Source organism: Oryctolagus cuniculus, chromosome 9, assembly GCF_051225735.1.
Source record: "Oryctolagus cuniculus isolate XC-2025 breed Fujian yellow rabbit chromosome 9, ASM5122573v1, whole genome shotgun sequence".
In the NCBI taxonomy this organism is placed as follows: Eukaryota; Metazoa; Chordata; class Mammalia; order Lagomorpha; family Leporidae; genus Oryctolagus; species Oryctolagus cuniculus.
In genome coordinates, this window is record NC_142875.1 from 34,611,439 (window position 1) to 34,632,116 (window position 20,678).

Sequence of the window (20,678 nt, forward strand, 5' to 3'; positions counted from 1 at the left end):
AGGGACAATATATTACATACCCTTCTTTTTTAAATTTTATTTATCCCACATTTGTAACCTTCTTGATATATTCTGGAACAGGTTCTTGAACATCTCTTCCAGGTGACAAAGTTTAAATTGACTAATCAATTTTGCTATTCAGTTCATTTATCCAATTTTATCAGTGTGTCACTCTAAATTCCAAACATTTTCATAGCTGAATCCCAAACTCATACAGAGCATTATCATTGCTGTTCGACTTTCTAAAATTAGTAGTGTATTGACCTAATTACATAAGATTTCTTTGAAATGTCTAATGACTGTAAAACATACCTTGAACAATTAATTGCTCTTCAAATTATACCATTTAACAAAGCAATGACAAACCATTTCTCTCATAGAAATGGAACACATTATAGGGTTTGCCTGGAGGTAAGAATGAGGTGGGAAAGAAAGGTGGGTGAGAATGGGGCTTGTGTTGTGCCATAATGGGTTAACCCACCACCTGTGACACCAGCAGCCCATATGGACATTGGTTTGATTCCTGGCTGCTCCACTTCCAATCCACCTGCCTATAACGTGCCTCTAAAAACAGCAGAAGATGGTCCCATAACTTGGGCACCTGCTCCCACATGGAGATGTAGATGAAGCTCCTGGCTCCTGGCTTCATCTTGGCCTAACCCTGGCCACTGTGGCCTTTTGGGAAGTGCACCACCAGAGGCAAGAGCCTTCTGTCTCTCTTTTTCTCTCTATAACTCTGCCTTTCAAATAAATAAGTAAACATATAAAAAGGAGAGAAAAAGAAGAGAGTAAGTGTGGTTAGAAAAGAACAACATGAGGGAAATTTTGGTGATGGAAATATTCCATATCTTTACTATATTAACACCAATATCTGGTTGTAATATTGTACTGCAGTTTTGCAAGATTTATCATCAGGATAACTAGGCTAAGGGTATGTAGATTCTCTATTGCTTCTAACACATATGAATCTACAATTATCTCAAAATGAAAAGTTTTCAAAATCATTCCCAGGATAGGTGTTGTGCTCAGCAGGGTAAGCCTGTGCTGGGATGCCTGCATCCCATATCAGAGAACCAGTTCAGGTCTCAGCTACTCTACACTTCCAATTCAGCTTCCTGCTAATATGCCTGGGAGACAGCAGTGCCAGCCTAGGTATCCCACATTTCTATAAGATTGTTTAATTTTCTCAATATTTTTACCAGTGTTCTTCAGACTCTAATTTCTATCAATCTATCTTCATGTTATCTGATTCTGTCTTTCATCAGTTCAAATTTACTGGTAAGTCATCTTAATGAAGTTTTCATTTCAGGCATTGCATTTTTGTATTCCATAATTTCTACTTGGTTCTTTTAACAAAGTAATTTCTGTCTCTTTACTAATATTCTCTGTTTAGTGAGACACTATCATCATACCTTCCTTTATGTTTTTAAGAATGGCTTCTTTTAGTTTCTTGACCATTTTTATAATGCCTGCTTTAACTTTTTTGTCTGTCAAGTTCAACATCTGAGACTTCTCAGACATTTTTATTGCTTGCCTTTTTTCCTGTGTATGGAGATTTTAGGTCATATAACAAATCTGGATCCTTATTTGTTATCAGTATTGATTGCTTGTTATCAATATTGATTGCTTACTTGTTTATTAATGTGGCTCTACCATTTCAGTGAATTCTATTTCCCCCAGTATGAAGCCTCTGATGATGCCTCTCAGAAGGCACTGCTCTGGGCATAGCATGGTCACCCTGAGGAATAGTAATTTTAGCAGAGCTCTTTGTACCGCTTTTTCTTCTGTTCTCTTTGTTAAGCTATTTGCCTTTGTTGAATTCACTCCTCATCTATTAAGCGCCACTGATTTCTACTTGATTGCTCTATTGTTTAGACTACATTTTGGGAAATAGTTTTCTCCAGTTTAACCCAATTAAACTTCAACCTCTTTGTAAAGATAGGTTGTTGGGGCCAGTCTCAATTTTAGTCTCATTTCAGGAGAGTTCCTCTTCTTTTTCTCATTGATTTTGTTTCACACAGTATCTAGCCCATAGTTGATCTTGTTGTTCTTATGAAATTACTAGTGTCCTCTTAACTGCCTGCCACCAAAATCTCTATTTTTTCCAAGAGCAGCCGTATATAAACTTGAATATTCCCATATTTTATTATACATAAATCAGTCCCTTTAGGGGAGATTTTCAGGGCTCACTGTTCTTACAACTTCATTCTCAACCTAGGCAAAATCTCTGAAGCATCAACGCTGAAGGTAGGGATAACGTTTGCCACTATCAGAATGCTTCATGATCAGGGACTAAGCAAGGACTGTAGTGTCTGATCTTAGCTTGCCTCTCACAGTACAGCTCCTCCATCCTATAAGCAAACTATAGCAGGAGTGATAGCAGGCCCACTATTTCCAGTTTTCCATACCTTTCTAGAGCTTCCACCCCTTGTCTGGCTAGAGGAAGATGGGTGCCCAGACCCTGAGCCACTCCCAGCTGACATTTTTTACTTCCACAACAACAGAGCAGGGGGAATAAAGAAAGCTGATGACCTGGTCTGTCTCTCCTAGGGAAGATACTATGGATATGGACTTAGCCCTGGGGGAGCGAGGTCAAGGAGGACTTGTATATTTTTGGCTGTACTCACCACAGTAAAAATTCTGTCATGATGAGCTGGCAGCAAGAAAGACATAGAATAGGACATTACTCAGTCTCCACAGACTCTCCCTGTTCTGAGTAAAAGTGTCTTTGTTTTCTGTAGAACTGCTTTCAGAGACATTATTTTTTTTTTGTAATAATTCTTACCAGTTACGGTTGTATCCCAAGAGACCATGCCTGTGATGTTCCTAACACTGCCATTGCAGAATACTTTCAAGTTAGAGCCTTCACATTTCATTAGAGAGGGTCTAAAACTACAAGTGTCGTAAGAGAAAGGCTGAAGTCTTAGACCTCTATGTAAAGTCTCAGTGACTTCTATACTATATCCTAAGAAGATGAGAAGTGACCTTTGTCAAACTATATTTGTCTGCCATAGAATAGTATCCACTCTCATTATATCTATATATCCAAAAACTTTTTCTTCTCCGTAACAAATTTTTGAGAAATAACAAGATTGCCACCACTGTACATAAAACTTATAATTAATAATTAAAATGCAGTACCCCTTTGCTTAATTTTTTCTCATGTTCCATATTCTTAGTCATGGAACTACTTTTGTCCTAGTATACTGATTTGACATCAGTCTTCCCATCCTGAATATCAGCTCCCTGAGAATAGAAAACTTTTTGCCTCTAGAACCTTTTACAGAACATTATATATGGTAGGTGCCCAATAAATACCCATGAAATAAACAGACATTGATAGTAAAAGTTGGTACCTGCACACTGATACACTTGTATATGTTGTAGAAAATTGACAATCCTCTTGGCTAATTTGAAGGTAGCTTAGAGTAGACCTTCCCTGAAAACAAATTTGATCTAAAATATCTGTCAGGTGTCTGACCTATTGTGTCCATATTCACACACTATCTTCCACAAGTGTCCCTCCTCTAATTTCTAAAGTAAATCATGCTACAATTAATATCAAGGCTAATCTTGAAAAAGAAAACCATATTCCATGATATAAGCCTGAAAATAAAAGGGAAACTTAACCATTTGTATTAGTGATAATATGGGTGCTGTTGATTGAACATGTATGAGATAAACACAGCTATGTTTAAACCATCTGCTGGTTTAACAACTTCTTTCCATCATGATCTCCATTTTTTTTCTTTTTCAGATTTATTTATTTGAAAAGGCAGAGTGACAGAGAGAGCAGAGACATAAAGAGATCTTCCATCTGCTGTTTGATTCCCATATCTACAACATATCTACAAGTCTACTACAACTGGGGTGGGGCCAACCCAAAAGCCAGGGCCTGCAATTCCATCCAGGTCTCCCATGGTAAGAACTAAAGTTCTCAGATCATCATCTACTGCCTCCCAGGATGTGAATTAACAGGAAACTAGTTTGGAAGCACAGAATAACCAGGACTTGAACCTGGACTCCAATATGGGATTTGAACCTTGATCTACATCTCAGAACCTGGGCTTTGGATTGATCTACAGTTTCAATATGAAAATTATTACCAGATTTGCTGCATCTGAATTCTTCATGCAGTTAATGCCTAGAGCTACCTACTTTAGTTTTTATTCTACCTTATTGCTCTGGGAACATATAGCTCCACTCTGAGAGGATCAACACACAAATTTATCAACACAGAGCCTATGTTTTCATTGTACAAAAGTGGCATATGAACTTTTGTTTAGGAATTTTTCTACCAAGTTCACAACACTGAGGCTCAGCCCAAGTACCCAGAAAGTTCCTGATTAGCACCAGAAGCATAGACATTATCCCCTGGGTTATTTTTATGTGGTTACATTTCCTAGCATTTGAAAGGTAGGAATTGGAAACCATAAAAGAAAGTAATGCATATTAAAATATTAAACAAGTAGCATAAAATGTCAATGTTCCTCACTAAAAAAAGAAAGAAGAGAAAATGCAGGTTCTTATGCTACCTACTTTATACAGTGAAGGGAAAGGGATGAAAACTTTTAAATAAATGGTAAAGAGAGAAACAAGAGACAGAAAACACAAGCCAGACATACTTGCTGTGGAGTTCCTCGTGTGATAATGAAAATAATGCTAAAATTATCCCAATGGTAACTCTTCCCCTAAGTATCACAAATCCTGTTTCACTTCTCTGAGATATGTTGTTGTTATTTCTATTGCTATATAGAGCTACATGCATGATAAGGAAATAGTTATTATAATAACTGTGGTCAAATCCATCTATGCATACTACAGAACTAGCTTAGGCACGTCCAAAAACAAATGTCTTGCCAAAATATCAATTCTAAATTTACAGAAGCACTAATGTCATCAGTTCATGTTAAACTTCTAACTAGAAAACATGAATTTAAAAATATACAAATGAGCTTAGTGTCTATAAATATTTTGCTGTGAAGAAATACAATAAAGTGACATCCATTTTGAAAGCATTACAGATCACAGATAGACTGTAAATTACTTCTAAGGAACATAGCTAGCAAAATAATTTAACCTAAAAAAAGTCTCTATTTAATCTTTTTAGGATTATTTTGGCACATTTAATGAGTCCAAAATTTTTATTGCTTCCATTTATTTCAGTTCTAAAATCTAAACAGCACTTTCTGAATTGATCATCCCAATAAATTCTTGTCATTTATATATTGGAACTGTCAACAAATGACAAAATATTAAATAATACTAAAAATTAGATTATGAAATCTTGCTTGGAGAACCTAAATTATTTGCTACCACTTAGCACATTGTTTACATTAAAATGACTTTATGACCTGACTGTCCACTCTAACAAGACTTTATTGTCCCAGTAAACACTTGCTAGGAAAATGAAATAAAGCAAATTAATTGCTTTTTGGAAAAATTTCCAAAAATCAATTTTTCCAATAATAGACCACTTAATTGTCCCCCTTCAAAGTAAATATCCTATCTCAAGACACTGAGTTGCTTCAATTATTTTCAAGAGTATTTTGAAACCCGTACTACACTGTGCCCTTTAATTCTCAACTATTTTGTTACAAAATAGTTACATTTTGTTACATTGAAAGATGGTCTTTTAATCAGAACCTTGGCATCTTATAAATAGCCCATCTTATTCTGAATAGCTATGAAGAATTTCATGGAAAGAGTCTTCCTTACTGATGAAACTAATGGATTTGCTGTATCAACAAGTTATCTTTGTAGTGTTTTCAGGGATTCATGGAACCAGTAATTGATACTATAAACTTTCAATCAAACTTACTCTATGTTAAAAAATCAATATTACTAATATGTGTATTAATCTCATTATGCAATAACTTACAACAATTCCTTAGGAAGTGTTTTATTAGACAAAGTATGTGATCTTAACATAAAAACCAAAAAATATACTGCATGAAAAAAATTTTGCTGGACATAAAGTATGTCATGAAACCATAGTATCCTTTTTTTCATGGTTTCAGTCTTGGTTATTTTATGTTGTATTTCATTTTCTGCTCCATTATTTGCAAAACAATTTATTTCACATGGTACAAAAGTATATTAACCTGAATCTGGTCTCCCAAATAGAATGTTTTCAGTTCTTCAAGCCTATCTTCCATCAGAGGCAAATAAGTAAGAACAAGTGATATTATGCATAGCATATATAGAAAGTTTTCTTACTAGAAAATTTTGAACATTTTATGTATAGTTTAGCAATCCAATTTATGTTGAAAAATTTAGTGCATAGTTAGGAGGCACTTGTTATTCATTCAAAAAACCCAATAAGAGTCAGCAAGTATTTTAAACCTTAAGGACAAAATTACTTGATTTTTTTCTTATACTTTTTGAAGAAGATATTCCATTTGTAAATTCAATTTGGGCTGGCCTTTTTTAGTTTTTTTTTATATAAAGATGTATTTATTTATTTGAAAGAGAGAGAGAAAGAGAGAGAGAGATCTTCCATCTACTGGTTCACTCCCAAATGATTGAAAGCAGGAACCAGGAGCTTCTTCCTGGCCTCCCAAATAGGTGGCAGGGGCCCAAGTACTTGGGCCATCTTCAGCTGCTTTCCCAGGCACATTATTAGGGAGTTGGATTGGAAATGGAGCAGCCAGGACTCAATCTGGTGTCCATACAGGATGCTGACACTGCAGGCAGAGGCTTATTAACCTTCTACACCACAGCGCTGGCCCCCTTTTCAGTTTTTTGCTCAATATGTTGAATACTTCCATTTTCTTGTTTCTGTAGAAACTTTGAGCTCCTTTTTTATTTTCTCCTCTCAAATTTCTTTCTGTATTTTTTGTTTGTTTTAAAGATTTATTTGAAAAGCAGAGCTGAGAGAGAGAGAGAGAGAGAGAGAGGAGAGAGCGAGCTTGATTCCATCCTCTGATTCACCCTCCTAAATAATCACAATGGCCATGGCTGGGCTAGGACAAAGAAGATCCTTCTGGATCTCCCACATGGGTAGCAAGAGCCCAAGCACTTGGGTCATTCTCCACTGACTTCCCAGGCCATCAGTGATGAGCTGGATTGGAAGTGGAGCAGAGCTGGGACACAAACTGGCACCCATATGGGATTCTAGTATCATGGGCAGCAGCTTAACCAGCTACACCACAACACAAGCCCCTCTCCTCTCAAATTCTTCTCTCTTAACAGCAAGCTTAGCTTGTATCTGTTCATATTCTTCTTGGGTCTTTTGATTGGATGCTTTCTTTTTATTTTTTCTGTGGAATAGTAATGGAGTTTACTATATCCTGCATTATGTCTCTGGAGTTGGCTGGTGAACACAACATTGATCTTCAGACAAAAACTGGTCAATGCTACACTGTTCTTTAGGCAAAAGATGGGCAAGTTTTCATAGTTGCTTCCTGAATCTCCTCTTCAGCTAAATAGAGATGTTTCCCATAATCTGGGTATAGATAAATGAATTGGGATTCTTGTGATGTTCAAATCTTCCTTTCCTTCCATTGCAAATTCTTGCAATATTGCTGAATCTTCAGTTTTCTTTGAAAAGCAAAGCCTTGTACCTGCCAAATGCTCTCCAAGAGGGCTCAATTTAAGGATAAGGAGAATGCAATTAGACAGGACATTCAACAATATTTTCATGCATTTCAAATTCTTTCACCTTAAAAAAGAGAGAGATTGGGCCGGCACTGTGGCATCGTGGGTAAAGCCGCCGCCTGACATGCCAGCATCCCATATGGATGCTGGTTCTACTTTCAATACAGCTTTCCACTGTGGCCTGGGAGAGCAGTGGAAGACAGTCCAAACCCTTGGGCCCCTGCACCCACGTGGGAGACCCGGAAGAAGATCCTGGCTTCAGATCGGTGCAGCCCCAGCTATTGCAACCAACTGGGGAGTGAACAGCAGATGGACGACCTCTCTCCCTCTCCTTCTCTCTCTGTGTAACTCCAACTTTCAAATAAAATAAAAAATCTTTAAAAAAAAAAGGAGGGAGATGATGTGACTTATCTGATTGGGGAGACTGGGAGAAAAATATTTCTAGACATATCTTATTAATGAGAAAACTTAGTAAACAATGATCTCTTAATCTGGGCAATCACATTTACATATACTAATTTACACTAAAAACATATGAGATGTGGGGCTGGCACTGTGGTGCAGTGGGTAAAGCTGGTATCTGCACCAGCTTTCCAATGGGTGTCAGTTCAAGTCCCAACCACTCCATTTCTGATCCAGCTCATTGCTATTACACCTGGGAAAGCAGCAGAGGATGGCCAAAGTGCTCAGGCTCCTGCATGCATGTTGGAGACTCAGAAGCAGCTCCTGGCTCCTGGCTTTGGCCTGGCCCAGTCTCAGCTGTTGCACTCCTTTGGGGAATGAACCAGTGAATGCAAGACCCACCCCCTCTGTCACTGTCTCTCACCTCCAATCCATAACTCTGCCTATCAAATAAATAAAATCTTCTAAAAATATATGAGATGAGACTAGGACTTTCATCATTATTTTACAAATCAACTTAATTTCTATACACTCTCCGAATACAGGTTGTCAATATTCATCCCTACTAGTGTTAGCTAAGGTATATAATCAGGCATACTGAAGTGGGTGTGCTAAATGTAGGATTCCTTCCCAGCTCTTGTCTTCTCACAGGCAGTTCTAGGAAATATTATTGGGCTTTTCATCTGGTCTCTTCCAAAACTATACCTGAACTCATTAACTTGATTTTCTGTTCCCTCAAGGGCTTTGCTCTTAATCTCAAAGATCAACTTTTACTGCTGGAAACTTGTGTCTATTGGAAAATTCAGTTTGCAAATCTAAAGTGTTAGCATTCAAGATTTTTTCCTCAATTTCAGTTCAAATCACTATTTTAAACAGAACAGATGAGACCCAATGGTAACTTTTTCTCAGCATCTTGACTACAATACTAATAAAACCCCCAAGTGAATGAATAATTCTGTCAGAAAATGCAATGAAGTAGAAGATTGGATCTAAATTGTTGTATCCCACATCCAGATCTGTAAAACGTTCTACTTTCTAATGACTTTTAAATTTTTGATCCCAAAATATTTAAAAGATGACCAATCAATTTATCAGATATTGAAATAACTACAAAAGGAATAAATATTGTGATAGCAATAAAAAATCTTGTAAATCTATATTGTTAACTCTCACAATGAGTATAATAGATACAAATTAGGTTAAAATTAAAGAGAAATTTATCAATTAAGATAGAGGGCAACCACCTTAGTGTGCTGTGTTGCTTTAAAAATTTTCTTAGATTCTTCCCTGAAAAAAAATTGTAAATTTCTAGGTGAGGCTCACTTTTCTCTTTTTAAGTGATTTATGTTTAGAAATACAATTAATTGTGTTGATGATAGTAGACCCAGTTTTGATTCCTAGTATCACCTAGCAATTACAATGATAAGAGCTGTGACTTATAAATCTCTATGATTTTGTATTACCATGTCTAAGGCAGTTTGCGTAAAACAGTTAAGGTAAAACAGGAAGATAGAGTTTACAGTTTGTGTGAAACAACAGCTGTTGGCTATCTTAAGAAGGAACTTGAGGACAAAACACAACTTCTGTGGATCATGCATGCAAGCATAAGACAAATGACTTCATGAAATGACTCACTTCATTTTCAAGTAAACTTTGTAACTGCAACTCCTCTACCACTGTGTTAAATATTTAAATTTGCCTTCAATTATCGCCTAAGCGTGGACATGAAAAATTAAATTCTTTCAGCCTGCTACAGAAAAGATATTCAATGCTTACTTCCTAAAAGAATTTTACTAATTGCTTTAGCAAGACATAGATCTGGCAGCAGATCCTTTGAAAATAAATACTACATGATTAAATCATCTAATTAGTTTAGACAAGCTATGTGTGTGTTTTAATAGGCTCAAACTACAAAATTTTTGGAATCAGTGCATAATTTTGAGAGGATTAAGTTTCTTTATTTATTTTGCTATTAGTAATAGTATTTTCATGCACTCAGATAAGACTTGAAAGTACACAATACATAGTTAAGAAATCCTCAATTTTTAAAATAGAAAAGAAAAATAAAACAGTTATGATTAAACACCTTCAAAATATTTTCATTTTCTATTTTTGTGTTAGTTTTTTTTCATTCTTCATTCATCCTTGAAAGTCTCCAAGCAACAGAAAGAAAAACATGGGAGTATTACAAAGGAGAAGGGAAGCTGAAAGAGGAGGAATAAGGAAGTAAAGCAAAAGAGGAAGGAAGTAGATCACTTGGAATCATTGGTTGTAAATAACCAAAGCTGACTCCAGCTCACTTAAGAAAAAAAAAAAAAAAGGGCATAAAATAAGGGATACTTCATCCAGGTGAAATAAATCAGTTCCAATGATTTCCTATTCTTCCATCACTGCACCCTGGCCACAGAGACCAGTGATAGAGAGTTGGACTGATCTAGTCTGGGTTAATGCCTAGCACTTGGTTAAAGGGTACATTGCAGCCATGGGGAGATTGAGGTAAGAAAGATAAAACCAATGAAGAATAATCTTTAAAAAATGAAGAATTAAGAATAAAGAATAAGCAATAAGTAATAAAGTGAGCAAAAATAATTCTCTGAATATTGTAAACATCTAATGAATTAAAGTATATTTTTGTACTATAGTTGGTTTTGGTGGGGGTGGGGAGGGAAAGAGGCTAGGAAGATTGACAAGGGTGACTGAAGGATAGGTAGAGGAAAGAAACAATAAGCTTTTTTTCAGAAAAATTTCTTAATAGTACTACAGATAAAATATGCTTTCTCAGTTAAAATTCCAATTTGAAATTGATTGATAAATGGCTAATTCAGAGCATTGTGCATAGAAAACCAACCCATATTACAAATTTTGTTTCAAAGAAATGCACTTCTGTTTTTTCCATTTAAACACAGTAGTTGAACTGTTAATAAATTTAGAATTTCTAAAAGTATTCCAAAAAGTAATTTCATAACTAAGTCATTTATTAATATATCAATAAAATATATTAAACATATATCAAAAGTTTATTGTTTAAAAATATTCTATTGACACTTTTGTTGTAGCATTTATTTTTAAAGGATTATTCAAAGGCAAATTCCAACAAAACCTATTGGATGAAATTTTCATGGAATCATAATTTGTAGGAACTCCATTTAAAAGGCTTTATATTATCAATATACTAAAAATTCTACTGAAATTATTTTAAATATTCAAGGCAATTGAAAACATGTGTTTCTTTTCCAGTTCAAATATTGGACTCTTACAAAGTTTCATGAAGATAAGGCCAGAATAACAAAAGAAACAAAAAGGAAAATTAATTTGAAGGTGCTTATGTACCTCACATCATTCATATAGAGAATACTTCAACGAAAGATGTGTAGCCATCATAGGCAAGCCAACTGAGCACAGATTACAATGGACTACCTACTCACTAAGCTACTTTTACTTCCTAGTTATGTGATCTTAAGTCACTTATTCTCTCTGAACCTAAATTACTTACCAATAAAATAGGAATAATAATATTTCATATCTTATAGGTAGGTTTTTTGTAGGATTAAATAAGTAAGTATAAAAATACATGTTGTGATGCACATAGTAGTGTATCGGTTAGTTATTTAAATTGCCAGTATTGTCCACATACAGATCTATAGTCTGAACAAGAAAAATGGGAAAATGACATCACAGTTATGAGACAGAGATATTCCAAATTATGGAAATGCTTTTCATTCAATGGCAAATGAATATTTGACACTGAGTTTATATGAAATAATCCAAGTACACAAAAACATTAGGGTAAACTTTCCATTCAGTTCTCCTAACCTTGAACCTAGCAGATGGTGCTAAAATAAACAATGATAATAGTGACAGACCCTTCTTTGTGTAGACCGAATATTTCATTGATCATCCAGATGTGATTATGAAGCTTGTTTCCCGGCAGGAATCAACACCTCCAACCCCCCTCAACTCCTTACCCATTACCCAAAGACCTTCTTCCTACTCATTCTATCCAAGCAGCAAGGGCTCTGCTTCTCTGACAATGAACTGTCTCTATTCTCATTCCTAATTGTTCTCCTTGAAAATGTCCAACCTCAAAGGCAGTACAAATAGAAATCCAAATACCAAATACTCTGCTCAAAAGTTGTATCCAAACTTGAGTGCTCTACCTTGGTAGGTAGCTATTTGGTGACCTGGTGTTAGCTATTGGTTGAGTCCCATGTTGCAAGTCTGTTCAACTCATTAGGCACCAAAGGCCCACTTCCTGGTACCAGGGAGCTTGCTCTAGAGCCTCCAAGAATTTTTCAGATCTGAAAAGAAATGATCACTTCCAATATACAAATATTAAGAAGCTGAAGTTGCAAATATTAATGTACACGCCTTTACAATCCATTTAATTCATCATTCATATGATTCAAGATTCATAAAAATTTTATTGTATGCTGCAAAAAAAACTTGCAGATTAAGCTATGGTACTTGATACCTCATGTAAGTTTCTGACAATTTGCAATGATAGGCCAAGTAATACGATCCAATTATAAATGAAATGTGTTATTCATAGGCAAGTAATTTTATACTCTTAAAATTTCCTCAAAATAACATTTATTTTAAGTTGTGGATGCATTGAAATGCATTTGAAATGACATGACTACCTCCAAAGTAAAATGCTCAGGAACCCTTAAATTCTTCTGTTTAATTAAGGCTATAGGCTTTGGGATTACAAGACGAAAGAGATACTTCCCAGGTCCCCAGGTTGCCACAATTCTAACAAAAGGCACTGACAAAGAAACAGTGAAGGATTTGCCATGAAGAAGTAAGCACAGTTCCTATAGTCATGCATGAGAACTACACACACACACCTCACAGCATGATGGGGACAGAGGGCATTGTCCTCAAGGAACACCATACTGAGCTATCATTCCCACTTCGGTGAAAATTTTGGAATTTTAGCCTAGTTTTGGAACATTGAATTGATATTTATATTAACATAAGTAAAATATGATTGTAAAGCCTACTATGATAATGTGGCAGTTTTCTATGTTTGTTTCTTACTCCAAACACAAGAAACACATTATATTTCATTCTTCTTCAATTGATGCATATTGGCTATCGATTACTAGGTGAAGTAAATCTATTTTGGGAACACTATTTGACATTCTGATTTTGACAGTATTCCTACAATATTTGCAGCTAATTAATGTGCAGATTTCTTTTTAAAATTCTCTCTCTCTTTCTGTGTGTGTGTATGTATGTGTATGTCTGCCTCCCCTCCATTTCTCTGCCTGTCAAACAAAATAAATACTTTTTGAAATGATATTTACAAAGCAATGGATTAATAGCCTGCTCTCCAAAGCTTACAAGTATAGAAGAAATCAACTGAATTGTGTGGAAGCTCTACTTCTTTCTTCTCATTCAGGAAAACTAGTGTCTAATGTCATATTAATAACATTGTTTTCTTTTTTAAAGATTTTACTTATTTATTCGACAGGTAGAGTTAAAGACAGTGAGTGAGAGAGACAGAGAGAAAGGTCTTCCTTCTGTTGGTTGACTCTCCAAATGGCTGCAATAGCCGGAGCCGTGCCGATCCGAAGCCAGGAGCCAGGTGCTTCCTCCTGGTCTCCCATGTGGGTGCAGGGCCCAAGCACTTGGGCCATCCTCCACTGCTATCCCAGGCCACAGCAGAGAGCTGGACTGGAAGAGGAGCAGCCAGGACTGGAATCCAGCACCCATATGGGATGCCAGTGCTGCAGACAGAAGATTAACTTAGTGTGCCATGGCGTCAACCTCCATTTTTTTTCTTTTTTAAAAAGACTTATTTTATTTACTTGCAAGTCAGGGTTACAGAGAGGGGGAGACATACACACAGATCTTTCTTCACTCCCCAAATGGCTACAATGGCAAGGCTGGGCCAGCCTAAACCCAGGAGCCAGGAATTTTATGCGGGTCTCCCATGTGGAAGCAGGGGCCCAAGGACTTGGGCCATCTTCCACTGCTTTCCTAGGCTCATTAGAAGGGAGTTGGATCAGAAGTAGAGCAACTGGGACTCAAACTAGCGCCCACATGGGATGCAAGCACTGCAGAGAGCAGCTGAACCCACTGTGCCACTGCACCAGCTGTGAATGATTTCTAAAATAACTATGAATAATTTCTAAATATCTGTGTTACATTTTTATTAGCAACATATCACTTAAATCCTCAGAATACTTTTTCTTGCTGCTTTCAATTCCAAGAATAAGTGTTAGGGCAGATAATAATGTTGACAGATCATTAGATTAATGGGAAGGAGGGAAAGGATCTGTTCAGTGCCAAGGGTGGGCAATTAATTGAGTCTTAAGTGTTCCTAAGATCCAAGAAATAATCATACCTTACAGGACACATGGAAAGGATGGGAGGATTCTATTTAGAAGAAAAAAGGGAAATGAGAAATCCAGAGAGTAAGGGAAGAAAAGAAATAGGGAATGGAAGAGGAAAAACAGGAGAGACAGGAGACAGAAAGGAAAGAGTTGCAGGTATTAAAGCCTTTTAGATTTCAGTAGCTCTGGAGTTCTCCACACTGTCCTCCACTTCTTCCATCCACCACTAATAATGCATTTTGCAAATAAAGGCAACAAGTAACCAATGCTGCCCATCTTCTCCAGTGGTGAAGATGGTGTGAGGGCCGGCGCCACGGCTCACTAGGCTAATCCTCCGCTTTGCGGCGCCAGCACACGGGGTTCTAGTCTCTGTCGGGGCGCCGGATTCTGTCCCGATTGCCCCTCTTCCAGGCCAGCTCTCTGCTGTGGCCCAGGAGTGCAGTGGAGGATGGCCCAAATACTTGGGCCGTGCACCCCATGGGAGACCAGGATAAGTACCTGGCTCCTGCCATCGAATCAGCGCGGTGCGGCTGGAGGGTGAACCAACGGCAAAGGAAGACCTTTCTCTGTCTCTCTCTCTCACTGTCCACTCTGCCTGTGCAAAAAAAAAAAAAAAAAAGATGGTGTGAGAATGAACAAGGTAGTAGATAAGTAGGTGCACAGAATCCCTGGTCTGAGTCAAGTCTTTTTCCCCTCACCCTTTTCTTTCAATTTACTTAATAGAAGGATAAAAGCATTTCTTATCTTTGATTTCTAAAAGTGGTTGTGATTTAATATTGCCAGTGCTATCTTTGAACCCAGCAGTCATCAGGGGTAGTGTGATTACTGTGGTCATATAGAACAATAGTTGGCAGTAATAAAGCAAATACATTAAATCAGGACAATGGATACACCAATTTCCTGAATAAATTAGTTTTAATACTAGATTCAGTATTCTGGATGGACAGAAACTAACAGGATATTTACTGTATTTGGCTTGGAAAGAAGTAACTGAATATGAACCTTCAAATGGCACAAGAAAGGGAGATTTCCCTCTGGGTTTCTTTTTCAATATTCCAGTGTCGTTCAGAGTTTGTAACAGGACATGTTTGCAATCATGATTTTATGAGTCTTCCAAAAGAAGTTCAAGATGAACCAGAAGGGAAATTATTAGAATAAAACATCATCATATATTCTGCAAGGAAATGGATGCAAAATAAGCTAATAAACCCAGTCAAAAGGAATTACCAAAACCAGTTCACAATATGTACTCCACACATGAGTTTGCATTTCTGCCTGAGCCACTGGAGCCGAAAAGGATCGTCCTATTACTCTATTGGCAGATGTGCCAAAGTCCTGACAATGCCGTGTCTTGTCATCACAATGCTTCCTCTCTGTAAAATGGCTTAAAATGTTTGACAAGCTCATTACAAAACTACCCAAGGAAATGCTTCCCTTCCAGGGATTAGATTCCCAATGCCAACCATTAACACTGGCCTTTGTCAGTAGTTCAGCCCACATTAGCAAAAGAAAGCTTCTTACAGACGGACCAGGCTCTTAAGGACCCACTAAGAGAACAGTGAGTGCTTTGTTATTGCTTCTTCACACATTGTTAATGGAGGTTTAGCTGAAGGAAAAGGGGTTGTTTCTCATCCCCCCAAATTTGGCTTTTTATTTTTAACAATTATTTCCTATTGTTATCATGTTAAGACAGTAATCTAATCAGATCACAAGGGCTTGATTTCTAATTAAATGGAAAGAAGTCATATAACAAAATAGTCTTTTTTTCAAGTGTGTATACCTGCCAAAAGCCTTTGGCCAAAGTATTGCCAGAAGAAGAAAATACTCAATGATACAGAAAATGGGGATTTGGCTCTGGATGGATATTTCTCCACATAATAGGGCAATACCCTAAGAGAGGATTCTGAAGCCAACTTTCTTTTTGTGGAAGTAATCTATTACCATGGGGTAGCTTGACTCTTTCACTGGGTTTGCAATTTAATTTTCCAGAGACATATTTCTGATGGAAACCTAATCCTATCTCTCCTCATTTCTGCATGCTCTCAGATCTCTTCATTTCTTTTTTTAAAGTTTTATTTATTTATTTGAAAGTCAGAGTTACAGAGGGGTGTGGAAGAGAGAGATCTTCCCTCCCGGTGATATCGTCCTTATTAATAATTTTCAATATTAATAATTCTGTGGGTTCTTGCCACTTATTCAGAGAAGAATTCTGAATACTGGCTCAAATAGACCTGACAACATGGTAAGTTGTTAAGCTTTTTATTTAGTGAGAGAAATGTGCAGGAAAGTGAGAGCTTTCTTTAGGGAAGAAAGAGAGGTCTAGAAGCTAAGTTGGATCCATACCAAGCAGAGAGCAGGCCAGCAGCGAGCCACATGGAGCGAGCATATGGTTATAAGCAGCCACAGGTAGCTTAGTGCTGCAGCAAAGCAAAGGCAGAGAGCAGGCCATGAGCCACGCGGAGCAAGCACCCAGGCAGAAAAGCAGAGAGTGGCAACCAGAAGGCCACATTCCAGGGGGGCAACAAGGGCGCAATGAGGGTGCACAGCCAAAATAAAGGAGGGGACCACCATGCTCCAGACCTTTTATCTACTCCCAAAGGGAAGTGCTTACGTAGTGAGATCAGGTAGGGGCATGAGCTTCCATCGGCTAGTTCACTCCCAAAATGGTTGCAATTTCTAGGGCTGCGCCAGGCAGAAGTCAGGAGCCAGGAGCTCTATCCAGGTCTCTCACGTGGGTGCAAGGGCCCAAGTCCTTGTGCTATTCCACTGCTTTTCCAGGAACAACAGCTGAGATCGGGGTCAGAAGTGAAGCAGCCAGGATGCTACTTACAATAAGAAGTACATCTGGAATAAGCAATGTAAAGAGTTTGCACAACCAATTCCTGCTGGCATACAATTCAACTTGTGGGAACCTGAGTATATGTAGGTATACCAGAGAGTTACCTCTTCTTTGGGAGCACTTCACATATCATGCTAAGTAGTGAACAAAGTCATATAATTGGAAATTGGATTAATAGTTAAGATTTTTTAAAAAGATAGCAGGGTATAGTACAAGAATCACTATTTTGAGTTAAGCCTACTAATGGAATGTCATTTGTTTGGGAGGAAGAATGTTTAAATTTCCTTCTGCCCCCTGTAGAATGCAGAAGAAACCTCATAGAGAAACCCTTGACATAAGAAGCCACAGAACAAAGACATTTGGGTTTGGAGCAACAACAGGAAGTCAACAGCAGTTAAGTAGTCATTCCTGATACAAGAAATCTCACAAGCAGAATAACTTAGAACACAGTAGAGAGAAATAATCATCTATAGAATTCAACTATTAAAAACTGAACTTATTTAAGGGGATTTTTCACAACTGTGATACCAAAGAAAGAGACTCAGTAGGACCATATAAAAATAACTATATCATGACAAAGTGGAACTTATCCCACGTACACAAGGCTTAAAATCTGAAGGTAATATAATACACCATGCTAATAGTATAAAAAAAAAACAAAACTACATGATTCAATATCCACTCATGATAAAATTTGTCAGTGTACTAGAAAGAAATAGAAAAGATTTTAGCAAAGGATATCAGCAAAAAATATACAGCCATCATCAAATTTATTTAATAAAGATAAATGCTTTCCCTAAAATTAGAAGGCAAAAAGAACTCTACTTACACATGAACATTTTGTATTTATTCATTGAATGATTCAATATTGTCAAAACAACAATTTTTCCTAAATAAATCTATACATTCAGTGTAATCCTAATCAAAATTCCAGTATGATTTCTTAACATAAATTCATCCTAAAATATATTTGTAGCCATACAAAAACTCTAGAATAGCCAAAACAATTTTGAAAAGAAAGAGCTAAACTGAAGAAAATTGGAATTACCTAATTTCAAAATTTGTTATAAGATTACATTAGTAAGAAAGGGGTGTATTGTCATAGGATAGACATAGTTCAAAGGAACAAAATTCAAACTCCAGAAATAAATTTTTATATTTGTGGCAAATTACTTTCAGTAAAGATGTCAAGGCAACTCATTGGTAGGAAGAATAATGTTTTCAACAAATGCTGTTGAGATAATCACATATCCATATTTTTTTAAAAAAATATTTTAAAAAAGCATTTAGATCCTTACTTACATCAAACGTAAAACTTAAAAGAGACCATCTAGCTAACTATAAAAACTATAAAAATAAAACTTCTAAGAAAAAGAAAAACTTTCTAGAAGAAACTCTGTTTCTGGGTTAAACAAAAAATCTTTAGATACAACACAAAAAAATCCATTAAAAAAGCAAAATTGATTTCATCTAAATTGAAATATTTTGCTTTTCAAAACACAGCATTAAGAAAATGAAAAGACAAACAACAGACTAAGGAAAAAAAAAAGTCTAGAAACCAGACATTTTATAAGGGACTTGTACCCAGAATACACAAAGAATACTTGTAACTTAAAAAAAGCAACAAAATTTATAAATTAGCAAATTTATAGAATGAATATTTAACACACAGAAAAGTCATGAAAAATTGCTCAAACCATTAGTGATTAGGGAAATTTAAGTCAAAACTGCAATGAGATACCATTTCACACAGAATGGCTATAATCAAAAAGACATGACAGCAAGTGATAGTAAACATGTAGAAATTACAACTTTTGCTCATTGCTGGCAAGAAAATAAAATGGTTCAATTATCTTGGAAAACAATTGATTGACAGTTTTTAAAAGGTTAAGCTTACCATTTAACCTTGTAATTCACCCTAAGATATGGACACATATATCTGAAAACTTATATTGAAATATTTATAATAGCCTTCTTTATAATACCCCAGACTAGAAATAACCCAATGTCCATCAATTGGTGAATATATTTTTATATTCTGTACATCATACAATTGAATAAATAGGGACAACCTACTGATATGTGCTATAACAGATGCAACTGAACTTTAAAAATACTAATCCAAGGAAAAGGGGCCAGACACAGAAGACTACATATTGTATGAATCAAATTGTATGCACTTGTGAGAAAAATGCTAATCCACAGGGTCAGAAAACAGATCACAGTTTGCCTGGAGCTGGGGATAAGAGAGGGAACTGAACTGGCAAAAGGAAAATGTTCTAATACTACATTCTACAGTTGTGAAAAATTATTGAATCATACACTTATAAAATTTTTATAGTAAGATATGCCAGTATAAAACTTTTTAAAAATTGACATTTACTGAGTACTTACTACATGCCTAGCACCATGTGAACTGCTTTGCATAAATTCTTATATAATCCTCTCAAAACAAGTACATAAAATTAAATAAGATTTTTTATTATATCCCCATTTTATGGGTAGATTCATGCTCTGTGGGAGATTAAATAATTCCATTCTATAAAATTAGTTCTATTTAAAATTCCTATTTTATAGAAGATTTTTAAAAATCCCAACTGAAAGATTAAATATGATAATTTATTCATATCTTTATTTTATTGCTAAAGAAACTAAATCAAGTAGGGAGGAAACCATTTGCCCAACAGTATATGGCAAATCACTGATGGAGTTCATACCCCAGCAACCTGACTTCAGATTTCTGTCTCCAGGGAACTGCATGTACTGTCTCCCAAAAAAATAGCCAGCTTGATCATATCATTTGTTTAATGAGTAAGAATTGGAGCTTTTTCTAAATTTTCCTATATTTCTAACAGAGTTTCCAATATCTGATATATTAAAGTGTATATGAAAAGGTAATTTCACATTGTTCAATCTGATAAAATTTAATTAAACAAAAGTTTCTGAAATAAGATCTCACAATCAGATACATGCTATTTTAGATTTCAAAACTTTCCAATATAGAGATTTGTGCATTTTGTTCTTTCCAGTACTAATTCATAAAACCTCAGGTTTTTAAAAATGCCTGAAGATGGTTCAATCTATTCAAATCTATATAGTCCCATTATTGCTACCTCTATAACTTGCTACTTTTTATGTCCTGCTGATTTTCTCCTCTCAGATATCTCCATGAGTGCGTATTATGACATATCCCTTGTTTCTTTTCATCCTTTTCAACAGAAGTAGATGGATGGTTGCTAATCAAAATGCAATAAAGACTACCCCATTAAGAGTTTACACTTTTAATAACTTTTGATTACATACTTTAGATCAACATTGCTTCTCAAAACCATCAGTCTTACTTTATAACATAAGGCCATTGCATTCATTTTCTTAATTCTGGATTTGTTTTATGAATTTCTAGTTCCACTTAAGTAAACAAACTTTCTATTTTGTTATATTTCTCCACAGATACAGAAAGAGATACTGTCCTGTGTTCTATTATACATAGACATTTC

At 36.0% G+C, this 20,678-nt stretch overlaps 1 pseudogene; it reads right to left on the reverse strand.

The window, feature by feature from the left end:
• Positions 1–6,374: 6,374 nt before the first annotated feature.
• The window catches only part of LOC149124541 (thyroid transcription factor 1-associated protein 26-like), an 82,091-nt pseudogene continuing 67,787 nt past the window's right edge, over positions 6,375–20,678 (reverse strand).